This window comes from Zea mays, chromosome 7 (assembly GCF_902167145.1).
Source record: "Zea mays cultivar B73 chromosome 7, Zm-B73-REFERENCE-NAM-5.0, whole genome shotgun sequence".
Classification (NCBI taxonomy): Eukaryota; Viridiplantae; Streptophyta; class Magnoliopsida; order Poales; family Poaceae; genus Zea; species Zea mays.
The window spans coordinates 63,932,600-63,945,262 of record NC_050102.1 but is presented as its reverse complement, the minus strand read 5'-3'; the positions used below and the strand labels follow the sequence as shown (position 1 = coordinate 63,945,262).

Genomic DNA, 12,663 nt, shown 5'->3' with positions numbered 1-12,663 from the left:
CTTAGGACACACATCCCCAATGGACATGTTCCTTAGCGCTATGCATGGAGCCTCATCATTACCTATCTCATCAAAATCAACTTGCTCTACTTGAGAGCCGTTAGTTTCATCAAACACAACGTCACATGAGACTTCAACTAGTCCAGTGGACTTGTTAAAGACCCTATATGCCCTTGTGTTTGAGTCATAACTGAGTAAAAAGCCTTCTACATATTTAGGAGCAAATTTAGATTTTCTACCTCTTTTAACAAGAATAAAGCATTTGCTGCCAAAAACTCTAAAGTATGAAATGTTGGGCTTTTTACCGGTTAGGAGTTCATATGATGTCTTCTTGAGGATTCGGTGAAGATATAACCGGTTGATGGCGTAGCAGGCGGTGTTGACCGCTTCGGCCCAAAACCGGTCCGGTGTCTTGTACTCATCAAGCATGGTTCTTGCCATGTCCAATAGAGTTTGATTCTTCCTCTCCACTACACCATTTTGTTGTGGCGTGTAGGGAGAGGAGAACTCATGCTTGATGCCCTCCTCCTCAAGGAAGCCTTCAATTTGAGAGTTCTTGAACTCCGTTCCGTTGTCGCTTCTTATTTTCTTGATTCTTAAGCCGAACTCATTTTGAGCCCGTCTCAAGAATCCCTTTAAGGTCTCTTGGGTTTGAGATTTTTCCTGTAAAAAGAATACCCAAGTGAAGCGAGAATAATCATCCACTATTACAAGACAATACTTACTCCCGCCGATGCTTATGTAAGCAATCGGGCCGAAAAGATCCATGTGGAGCAGCTCAAGCGGCCTGTCGGTCGTCATGATGTTCTTGTGTGGATGATGGACTCCAACTTGCTTCCCTGCCTGGCATGCGCTACAAATCCTGTCTTTCTCAAAATGAACATTTGTTAATCCTAAAATGTGTTCTCCCTTTAGAAGCTTGTGAAGATTCTTCATCCCAACATGGGCTAGTCGGCGGTGCCAGAGCCAACCCATGTTAGTCTTAGCAATTAAGCAAGTGTCGAGTTCAGCTCTATCAAAGTCTACCAGGTATAGCTGACCCTCTAACACTCCCTTAAATGCTATTGAATCATCGCTTCTTCTAAAGACAGTGACACCTACATTAGTGAATAGACAGTTGTAGCCCATTTGACATAATTGAGAAACAGAAAGCAAGTTGTAATCTAAAGAATCAACAAGAAAAACATTGGAAATAGTATGGTCAGGTGATATAGCAATTTTACCCAAACCTTTGACCAAACCTTGATTTCCATCCCCGAATGTGATAGCCCGTTGGGAATCTTGGTTTTTTTCATATGAGGAGAACATCCTTTTCTCCCCGGTCATGTGGTTTGTGCACCCGCTGTCGAGTATCCAACTTGAGCCCCCGGATGCATAAACCTACAAAACAAATTTAGTTCTTGATTTTAGGTACCCAAACTGTTTTGGGTCCTTTGGCATTAGAAACAAGAACTTTGGGTACCCAAACACAAGTCTTGGAGCCCTTGTGTTTGCCCCCAACAAATTTGGCAACTACCTTGCCGGATTTGCTTGTAAGCACATAAGAAGCATCAAAAGTTTTAAATGAAATAACATGATTATTTGATGCAATAGGAGTTTTCTTTCTAGGCAACTTGGCACGGGTTGGTTGCCTAGAGCTAGATGTCTCACCCTTATGCATAAAAGCATGATTAGGGCCAGAGTGAGACTTCCTAGAATGAATTTTTCTAATTTTGCTCTCGGGATAACCGGCAGGGTACAGAATGTAGCCCTCGTTATCCTGAGGCATGGGAGCCTTGCCCTTAACAAAGTTAGACAAGTTCTTAGGAGGGGCATTAAGTTTGACATTGTCTCCCTTTTGGAAGCCAATGCCATCCTTGATGCCAGGGCGTCTCCCATTATAGAGCATAGTTCTAGCAAATTTAAATTTTTCATTTTCTAAGTTATGCTCGGCAATTTTAGCGTCTAATTTTGCTATGTGATCATTTTGTTGTTTAATTAACGACATGTGATCATGAATAGTATTAACATCAATATCTCTACATCTAGTGCAAATAGAAACATGCTCAACATTAGATGTAGAGGGTTTGCAAGATTTAAGTTCTACAACCTTAGCATGCAACATTTCATTCTTAGTTCTAAGGTCGGAAATGGTAGCATTGCAAACATCAAAATCTCTAGCCTTAGCAATCAAATTTTCATTCTCTAATCTAAGACTAGCAAGAGAAATGTTTAATTCTTCAATCCTAGCAAGCAAATCATCATTATTATTTCTAGGATTGGGAATTGAAGCATTACAAACATGAGAATCAACCTTAGCATTTAAACTAGCATTTTCATTTCTAAGGTTGTCAATCATCTCACGGCAAGTGCTTAGCTCACTAGATAATTTTTCACATTTTTCTACTTCTAGAGCATAAGCCTTTTTAACCTTAACATGTCTCTTGTTTTCTTTAATTAGACAATCCTCTTGGGAGTCCAAAAGGTCATCCTTTTCATGAATAGCACTAACTAATTCATTTAATTTTTCTTTTTGCTCCATGTTAAGATTGGCAAAGAGAATACGCAAATTATCTTCCTCATCACTAGAAGACTCATATTTAGTGGAGGAGTTAGATTTAACCTTCTTCTTTTTGCCGTCCTTTGCCATGAGGCACTTGTGGCCGACGTTGGGGAAGAGGAGTCCCTTGGTGACGGCGATGTTGGCGGCGTCCTCGTCGTCAGAGGAATTGCTTGAGCTTTCGTCGGAGTCCCACTCCCGACAAACATGAGCATCACCGCCCTTCTTCTTGTAGTACCTTTTCTTTTCTCTCCTCTTGCCCTTCTTGTCGTTATCCCTGTCACTGTCACTTGATAATGGACATTTAGCGATAAAGTGACCGGGCTTACCACACTTGTAGCAAACCTTCTTGGAACGGGATTTGTAATCCTTCCCCTTCCGTTGCTTGAGGATTTGGCGAAAGCTTTTGATGATTAGAGCCATCTCCTCATTGTCGAGCTTGGAGGCGTCAATTGGTTGTCTACTTGGTGTAGACTCTTCCTTCTTGTCCTCCGTTGCCTTGAAGGCTACCGGTTGCGCCTCGGATGTGGATGGTTCATCAAGCTCGTTGATCTTCCTCGAGCCTTCGATCATGCACTCAAAACTTACAAAATTCTCGATAACTTCCTCGGGGGTCATTTTAGTATATCTAGGATTACCACGAATTAATTGAACTTGAGTAGGGTTAAGGAAAATGAGTGATCTTAGAATAACCTTAACCACCTCGTGGTCATCCCACTTTACGCTCCCGAGGTTGCGCGCTTGGTTCACCAAAGTCTTGAGCCGATTGTACATGTGTTGTGGCTCCTCCCCTTTGCGAAGCCGGAACCGACCGAGCTCCCCCTCAATCGTTTCCCGCTTGGTGATCTTGGTGAGCTCATCACCTTCATGCGCGGTTTTGAGTAAATCCCAAATCTCCTTTGCGTTCTTCAACCCTTGAACTTTGTTATACTCCTCTCTACTCAAAGAGGCTAGGAGTATTGTTGTTGCTTGAGAGTTGAAGTGCTCGATTTGGGCCACCTCATCCTCATCATAGTTCTCATCCCCTACGGATGGTACCTGCGCACCAAACTCAACAACATCCCATATGCTTTTGTGGAGCGAGGTTAGATGAAATCGCATTAAATCGCTCCACCTAGCGTAATCTTCACCATCAAAAGTTGGTGGTTTGCCTAATGGGACGAAAAGTAAAGGTGTATGTTTAGAAATGCGAGGGTAGCGTAGGGGGATCTTACTATACTTCTTGCGCTCTTGGCGCTTAGAAGTGACGGAGGGCGCATCGGAGTCGGAGGTCGATGTTGATGAAGTGTCGGTCTCGTAGTAGACCACTTTCCTCATCCTCTTGTGCTTGTCGCCTTTCCGATGCGGCTTGTGGGAAGAAGATTTTTCCTTCTTCTCTTTGTGGTGAGAAGAGGAAGACTTTTTCTCCTTCCGTTTGGAGGAGTCCTTCTTCTTCTCCTTCCTCTTGGTGCGGGACTCTTCCGATGAAGTGCTCCCGTGGCTTGTAGTGGGCTTTTCGCCGGTCTCCATCTCCTTCTTGGCGTGATCTCCCGACATCACTTCGAGCGGTTAGGCTCTAATGAAGCACCGGGCTCTGATACCAATTGATAGTCGCCTAGAGGGGGGGGTGAATAGGGCGAAACTGAAATTTACAAATATAAACACAACTACAAGCCGGGTTAGCGTTAGAAATATAATTGAGTCCGAGAGAGGGCGTGAAAACAAATCGCAAGCAAATAATGAAGTGAGACACGCGGATTTGTTTTACCGAGGTTCGGTTCTCTCAAACCTACTCCCCGTTGAGGAGGCCACAAAGGCCGGGTCTCTTTCAACCCTTCCCTCTCTCAAACGGTCCCTCGGACCGAGTGAGCTTTCTTTTCTCAATCACTTGGAACACAAAGTTCCTACAAGGATCACCACAAGATTGGTGTCTCTTGCCTCAATTACAAGTGAGTTTGATTGCAATGAAAGAATCAAGAAAGCACGATTGCAAAAGCCAAGCGACAAGAGCGACAAATAACACACGGATCACTTTCTCTCTCAAGTCACTAATCACTAATGATCTCTTTTCTCAATTGTGAAACTTGGAGAGATGGAGGCTTTGAATGTGTCTTGGAATGGATTGCTAGCTCTTGTATTGAATGTTGAAGGTTGGAATGCTTGGATGTATTGAATGGAGGTGGTTGGGGTGGTATTTATAGCCCCCAACCACTTCCTAGCCGTTGCACCTTTCTGCTGAGCGCGGACGGTCCGTGAGTCAGGTCCGGACGGTCCGCCCTTGAAGATCAACGGCTGAAAACGCAACGGTCAGCAGTAACGGCTATATCAACGGCTATATTGCATTTAATGCGTCGTCAGATGTCAGACAGAGCCAGTCGCGGACGGTCCGGTCGTGCACCCCGGACGGTCCGCGAGGCCCCCTATAATTCATTTCTCCGAACCCGTCACCTTCGGGTTTTTCGGTTTCTTACCGACCGGACGGTCCGCGCCTGAGGCCGGACGGTCCGCGCGAGGGCTCGGACGGTCTTTGCTTTTCCTCCGGACAATCTGTAGTGGAAACTTGTGTTTTTGCATTGGTTCTGTCCGAGGGGTATTCCGATGTCGCGGACGGTCCGCCGCAAGAGCCCGGACGGTCCGCGCTTGGCCTGTTTTTTCCAAAAAGCTTCTCCTGTCCGGAATAATCTACGGTATTCTGGACAGTCGATTGAGTATAGTTGTATATGAACCTTTGGCACCTGTAGAACATATAATCTAGAGCAAACTAGTTAGTCCAATTTGTTTTGTGTTGGGCGATTCAACCACCAAAACTATTTAGGAACTCGGTGTAAGCCTAATTCCCTTTCAATATCAATATATTCTTACCAACTAAAGTCCTGTTTGGCAACTCGGCAATATCATCAAGGTTCAAGAATATATGTTTTGGAAATGGCGGCATTTGAACTGGGACATCGTATGGCTCTACGACAGTTTGTTGGGTGAAATACAACTCCATGGTACCATTTAGATGTCAAAAATTAAATGCACCCAGATTAAGACCAAACACTATGTTGGGCATCTTGTAGACATGTTTTTCATGGAGCAAATTGTTGAAGTCTTTGACTATCTCATACCGAGTTGCAATGGCCTCGATCTTGGCTCCCTAATTTGATTTCAGCACAAAAGAGGCCGTGGTACGAATATTACATATAGTTATATAAATGAAACTTAAAGAGATGTTGTCTTACATTGATGTCAGACAAAATGTAATGTTGCCTGTCACGATAACGTGGTTCCATCGAGAATTTAACTTCAACTCGAGCGACAATACTATACTTCCGTTGTAGCCCATAAAAATCTTCATCGCTATAGTCGTCGAACAACCTGAAGCTATATTAAACATGCGACTAAATAACGTTCATAAATTTGATAGCGAAATCTTGTGTTAACTATTGTTTATAATATAACTTATATAGGCATCCTTTTTTCTTGTCCAATGCAACTCTTTCACAGTTCAATATGGATGGCTCCATCAAAACCTTTTTCATTTGAAAATATTTAAAAATAAATTGTAAAATGGTCCAGTGCATTGATATAGCACAACGTAGGAGCAGTGTGGGTTGGTTGGTTCACCACTTATTTTGGACTGTAGGTGTGACTGTGATTAAGGCTTGTAGTTCACGAGTCTGCAGCTCATGCTGAGGTGGATGACATGCATGATTGCGTCTGATGGATTTGTATTTCCCAGTTGGTGCTCAAGTATTGCGTCTGCAGCTCATACTAAATACATTTGATGACATAGTGCCTAAAACCTCACTGGCAGTTGAAAAGAACAGACCTAATATAGTGGTGAGTTTTCAGCCATTCCAAATAAACCAAACAAGGTAGATTGGCAATTTTCTAACTTCATGATGACTTCTGGATCATCAGTCCAGTGAACACATATACGTTGTAGGTGAATTTTATTGATGCAGAAATTTGGTAGTTAGATGGTGTTTTCTATTTGAGCAGTGGATGGTGTTTGTTATTGTATTTAATGGCAGATCAAAAATAGAAGGAAGAGAAGCATGTGAGAAAGAGAATTGTGAATGGATGCAACTCTTCAAATCATAATTGCCCTCTTCACTATCCCAAATTTCAGGTTGGCCCTACCCCTGCTCTTATTAAGGCTGAAGTGCCCTGGTCAGCCCAAATATCAGGAAGCCTTTTAAGGTGCTAGCAACTTAAGAGCTGAGATTGCTAAATTAACTGGCCCTGACCAAGGGATGGAAAGAAGAGACAAAGAACGAATGGTCAAACATAGAACACATGGAAATATTCAGCTAATTGGTGAGCTACTCCGTTAGTTCTTTTCTAAGCATATATTCTCCTGCCTCCCTTTTTTATGGTAGCATGCATGATCTATCTTCTGACTCTTTTCCTTTCTTCATCTTGTGAATCAAATAGATCTATGCAGTTTCCATCACAATCCATATAGTGGTATGTACCTGACATGTTTTTTTTTAAAAAAATAAAATAAATGGAAAGCTCGCTGTGTCTGCAACCTAATGTGTATTTTGTTTTACAGCTTAGATTTATGCTCATTGTGTTGATCTGGCAATACGATTTCTCTCCCTTCACGGTTCTTATCATTGCCATTCTCAATGACGGTATGTATTATCGTTTTTTAATAGTACTATCATAGTATAGACATCGCTTCTCAATTTTTCTCACCGTCTTTTCTCCCTTTTGCAGGTACTATCATGACCATCTCTAAGGACAGAGTTAAGCCATCTCCGTTGCCCGACATTTGGAGCTGAAGGAGATCTTTGCTATGGGCATCGTGCTTGGAAGCTACCTTGCTCTAATGACTGTCATTTTCTTCTGGGCTATGCTCCCTATCCCTTTGCATCGATCTCCTTGATCGGTAGAGTTTTTTCCTGTCTGGTTGTTCTCACCGCCATGTCATTGCGCAGGACAAATTCGGTGTGAGGTCGATCAGGGATAGCGAGCATGAGATGATGTCCGCCCTGTACCTCTAAGTGAGTATCGTGAGCCAGGCTCTGATCTTCGTCACCCGTTCTCGTAGCTGGTCCTTCGTGGAGCGCCCTGGTCTGCTCCTGGTCACCGCGTTCCTGCTCGCTCAACTTGTAAGTACCGGGCTGCTGCATGCATGATGCCTGTGAGCTGAATGGTCGTGGAACGCATGCCTAAGTTGTGCCTGCTCATTAGGTTGCGACCTTTCTTGATGTCTATGCCAACTGGGGCTTCGCCAGGATCAAGGGAATCGGCTGGGGCTGGGCTGGTGTTGTCTGGCTCTACAGCATCATCTTCTATTTCCCCATGGACCTGATCAAGTTCTTCATCCGCTTCGTGCTCAGCGGCAGGGCATGAGACAACCTCCTCGAGAACAAGGTAGGATTATTTCTGTCCTAGTAGTCACCAGAGAGCGGGACTTTGTAGGAGCGTTTGCTAACATGTTCTCATGTGCACAGACCGCCTTCACCACCAAGAAGGACTACGGGCAGGAAGAGAGGGAGGCGTAGTGGGCCCAGAGGACGCTGCACGGGCTCCAGCCGCCGGAGGCTTCCTCCAACATGCTGTTCAACGACAAGAGCAACTACCGCGAGCTGTTCCAGATCGCCGAGCAGGCCAAGAGACGAGCTGAGATCGCGAGGCTGAGGGAGCTCAATACCCTCAAGGGCCACGTCGAATCGGTGGTCAAGCTCAAGGGCCTGGACATCGACACCATCCAGCAGAACTACACGGTGTGAGAGCCCCTCTGCTGCGATGTCGACGACAACACCTTTGTTGCCCGACGGGAGCCATCTGATTACGGATAAAAATTTTCTAGATGAAGGAGCTAAAATGAATTCCCAGCTTGCACCATGTTTGAGGTTTATGGTTCGTGATGTGATTGTTCTCCAGTCAAATAACTAGGTACCTCGACGTGAGGAGGTAATTAGAATCACTACTATTACTATATATAACACTAGTAGAAAAGAGCTCAAAGCTTGCGGCACCCATAAATTATCACTGGCGGTTTCAGTTATCGCGCGCCAATAAAAACAACGAGGTGGGCCCGGCTTGGGAACCGCCAGTGGAAAACTATTTCCACTGGTGGTTATCTTAACACAACCGCCAGTGGAAATAGGATATTTCCACTGGCGGTTGGTGTAACAGAACCGCCAGTGGAAACCTATTTCCACTGGCGGTTATCTTAACACAACCGCCAGTGGAAATAGGATATTTCCACTGGTGGTTTTTCAAGCCAACCGCCAGTGAACTGTCTGTTATAAATACCCCTCTTCTTCCCCCCGACAGGAGCTGTATGCTCGCAGCCAACTTCCATTGGAGGCGATTTTGGAGGCGACAGGAGCTGTATTTCCATTGAAGACGACATACGACACACTTGCGTTGCTTCGATTAAGAGCAACTCATCAGAACCCCACTTGACCAGAGCGAGTTCTCATCACCTGTCCTTGGTCTCTCTCACACAAAGAGTATGCATCAAGCTTCATTAGCAAAGCAAAAAAAAATCAAAGCTTCATTAAGAACGCCATTTACTACGACTCTCCATCTCTCTCTCTACGTCCTATACGACTCCTCCTATACGTCCTATACGACTCCTCCTCTCTCCCTCTCTATACGTTCTATACGACTCTCCATCTCTCTCTCTCTACGTCCTATACGACTCCTCCTCTCTCCCTCTCTCCCTCTCTATACGTTCTATACGACTCTCCATCTCTCTCTCTACGTCCTATACGACTCCCCCTCTCTCCCTCTCTTTACTTTCTATACGACTCTCCATCTCTCTCTACGTTCTATACGACTCTCCCTCTCTATACGTTCTATACGACTCTCCATCTCTCTCTCTACGTCCTATACGACTCCTCCTCTCTCCCTCTCTCCCTCTCTATACGTTCTATACGAGTCTCCATCTCTCTCTACGTCCTATACGACTCCCCCTCTCTCCCTCTCTATACGTTCTATACGACTCTCCATCTCTCTCTCTCTATGTTCTATACGACTCTCCCTCTCTCTCTCTATACGTTCTATACGACTCTCCATCTCTCTCTCTACGTCCTATACTACTCTCCCTCTCTATACGTAACTCGATAATATTCGTATCACAATATTAGGGGTTAGGGTTAGGGCTTAGGGTTGGTGTTAGTGGTTAAGAGTTAGGGTATTTGTTAATATGAATTTAATTATTGCTTATGTTAATATGTGTTAATATGTATTTGTATATATATAGCTCAATGAGTTCTCCAACCAAGGACCAAGGATTAGGGCCCGACCACAGGGACAAGAGTGTTGCTCAAGAAGAATCCAGCAGTGAAGGATATGAAACGCCTAGCGACCCTTTTCCTACCACTAGGATAGATAGGGCCGCTGCGCGTGAGTTGCAACGTGACCCTACTTATGATCCACAAGACCATGAGGTAAATTACACATCCTTAATTTCATGTGTGTACCTAATTAATTAGCTGATTTCACAATGTCTATTACACATGCATGATTTCTTGTGCATTTTATTACATGAATAGGAGGTCTTGTCTCAATTTCGTGCGATGCTCGAAAAAGCTGCGGCACGATACCAAGACGCACCGGAACCGACCCAACAAGACGCACCGGAACCGATCCAAGGCGCACCGAAACCGACCCAAGGCGCACTGGAATCGACCGAGACAACCACCGAGAGGTCAAGGAAAAGGAGGCATAGCGATCGGAACAGAGGTGACAGGAGGCTAAACAAGTTTCCTGACAAGACATATAAAATCACAGACGTGAGCCCGAATGGTCAGCCCCTAGCTCCAGAAGAGGCATTGCCTAAGTTCCGAAATGCACTTGGGTTCTTAGTTAGAGATAATCTTGACATCGCAATCCGACAGTGGAGAGATGTATCAGATGATGTCAAGAATCAAATGTGGAATAAGCTAATAACGAGGTTTGTTTTGCCTGGGGTTTCAGAAGAACTCATGAAAAAATACACAACGAAGCAGTTTGCAATCAATTTTCGAAACTGGAGGTCTGAGATGATTACAAAGTTTGCAAAGAAAGGCCTAGACCCGATGAAAAAATATAAAATCTCAGTAGGTCAGTGGGCAGTATTTCTAGAGCAGAGGAACAGCCCTGATTTCATATCACTAAGTGAGGCAAATTCAGAACTGTCTAAGAAGAACATATACCGCCACCACCGTGGCACAGGTGGTTACAAGCGTCAGGTTCCTAAATGGAGACAAGAAGACGCCGAGAAGAAGGCTGCAGGGTTGCCGACGCTATCCGAGCAACTTGGTGAAAGGACAACTAATTGGATCCGTGCTAGAAAACCAAGGGAAACTGAGTCTGGTGTATCTTTTGATGATCCCACTGTCGAAGAAGCGGCAAAAAACATATATGCAATTGTAGCTAAGCAGAGCGAAGGAACATTTAAGCCGCAAAGGGAGAGAGACATTCTAACGGCTGGTCTCGGTAACCCTTAGCATCCTGGTCGTGTACGAGGAATCTCATCTAAGGAAGGATGGAAGGAAGGATTCGGACCACAATGGGAAGGTCTGTACAAGAAACATGATCGATACAAGGAAGAGATGGCGAATTATTTTAAGGAGGAGGCCAAGAAAGAGTTCAAAGGCCTGATGTCTGAAATGCTATCGAATCCTCCTCCAGAATTGATGCAGCAATTGGCGATGGCGTGTAACACCCCAGGTGTTGCTATGGCTGGAGCACACCTTGGCACTCAAGACTATGATCACATGTGGAAGAACTTAAGGAGCAAAAGTATAAGGGGCTTTGGAAACTAAGTTTTTACCAAGAGTTGGGAATGACCAAGGGCATTACTCTAATTGTGTGCAACTATCACCTTGGGAGAGGGGGAAAGAACCCTAGGCCTCTCTTAAACCCTAACTCCCAAACCATGGATAAGAGGGGAAAGAGAGTGAGCAAATGTGCAAAACATGGGTAATCTTTACCCAAACCCTAAGCAACATTATAACCATCAATTAGGGGAGGGAAATATTACAAAAAGGCCCCTAGGGAAACCCCATTTCAAATCTCCAAGTGGAGAGAGAGAGAGCTAGAGCTCTCTAATTCCCTCTAAGTCCCATTTTAGCCCTAAATCAAAGATCAACCGTGTTCACTTCAAAAATGGCGCCAAAACCACTTGGGTTCTATACCAAATATGTGCAATACCACTTAGGGCACCCACTGGAAAAAATTGAGCTCGAGACTCGGACGTTTGACATGCCATGGCATGGCTTTTGTCGCGAAGTGCTCAGTGTGACACACCTGATTTGGCACCCGAAGATCTCCCTCCCTAGGCCGTATCTGCCCCGGCGTCTCACAGTTGAGTGACAGCCCTAGGTGCCAGGAAGAGGTCTGCGCCGGACCTTTGCAAAGATTCGCACGGTTGCGACCTCTGGCGACATTTGAACACTGGAAGAAACAAACCGCCACGTGTTCGACGCCGTCTGCCGCGCCAGAGCACGCCCGAGCACGCCCCGCGCCGCGCCCGAGCCAAGCCGGTGCCCTGGTCCGCGTCCGCGGCTATAAAACGCCCAGGAGCCTTGGCCGTACCCCTCCGCACGCGCTCAAGCCTCACTGGAGCTCAGTTCACCGCCGTCTGCCCATACGCGACGTGCCCGCGGCCACCCGAGCCCCTGCCACCGTAGACCGGCCAACCCAGCCATTCCCAACCCCGTCCAGCCCTCGGAGAAGACTGTGCACGTCTCCGTGAAGCTCCCCGAGCGAGGAATCGGGCTCTACTTCACCGGAGAGGCCGACCCAAGGTCGCCGGACTTCAACCGACCGCCGGCAACCGTGGACCGAGGTACACCGTGCACCTCTCTTCGATTCCTTGCACGGTTAGACTCCTTGGACCTCCACGAAGCTCCCTATGCCCTTGGATTGAACTATGCCGCCGTGGATAGGCCGGAGCACACGCCGCCGACGAGCTCGCCCGCCTGCTCACGTGGACCGGGCGATTCCGGCCATCCCCGACGACGAGCCGTACCTCGACGTGATCGCCGGACCCTCCCCGAGCCAACCCTACCCTTCGCCGGAACTCCCTCGTCGCCGGTAAGCCGCGCCGCCCTTTCTTTTTCCGCGGCTACTGTTTCAATTGAGGGAGGGACTGCGGGTGAGAGGGAGAGAAACCCAGGGGGTTAAGTGAAAGGTCAGAGACTCAAGTG

At 46.0% G+C, this 12,663-nt stretch overlaps 1 pseudogene; it reads left to right on the top strand.

Annotated features, from left to right (window-relative positions):
• Window positions 1–6,223: 6,223 nt before the first annotated feature.
• LOC103633888 (plasma membrane ATPase-like) lies at window positions 6,224–8,318 on the top strand (annotated as a pseudogene).
• The last annotated feature ends 4,345 nt before the right edge of the window (window positions 8,319–12,663 follow it).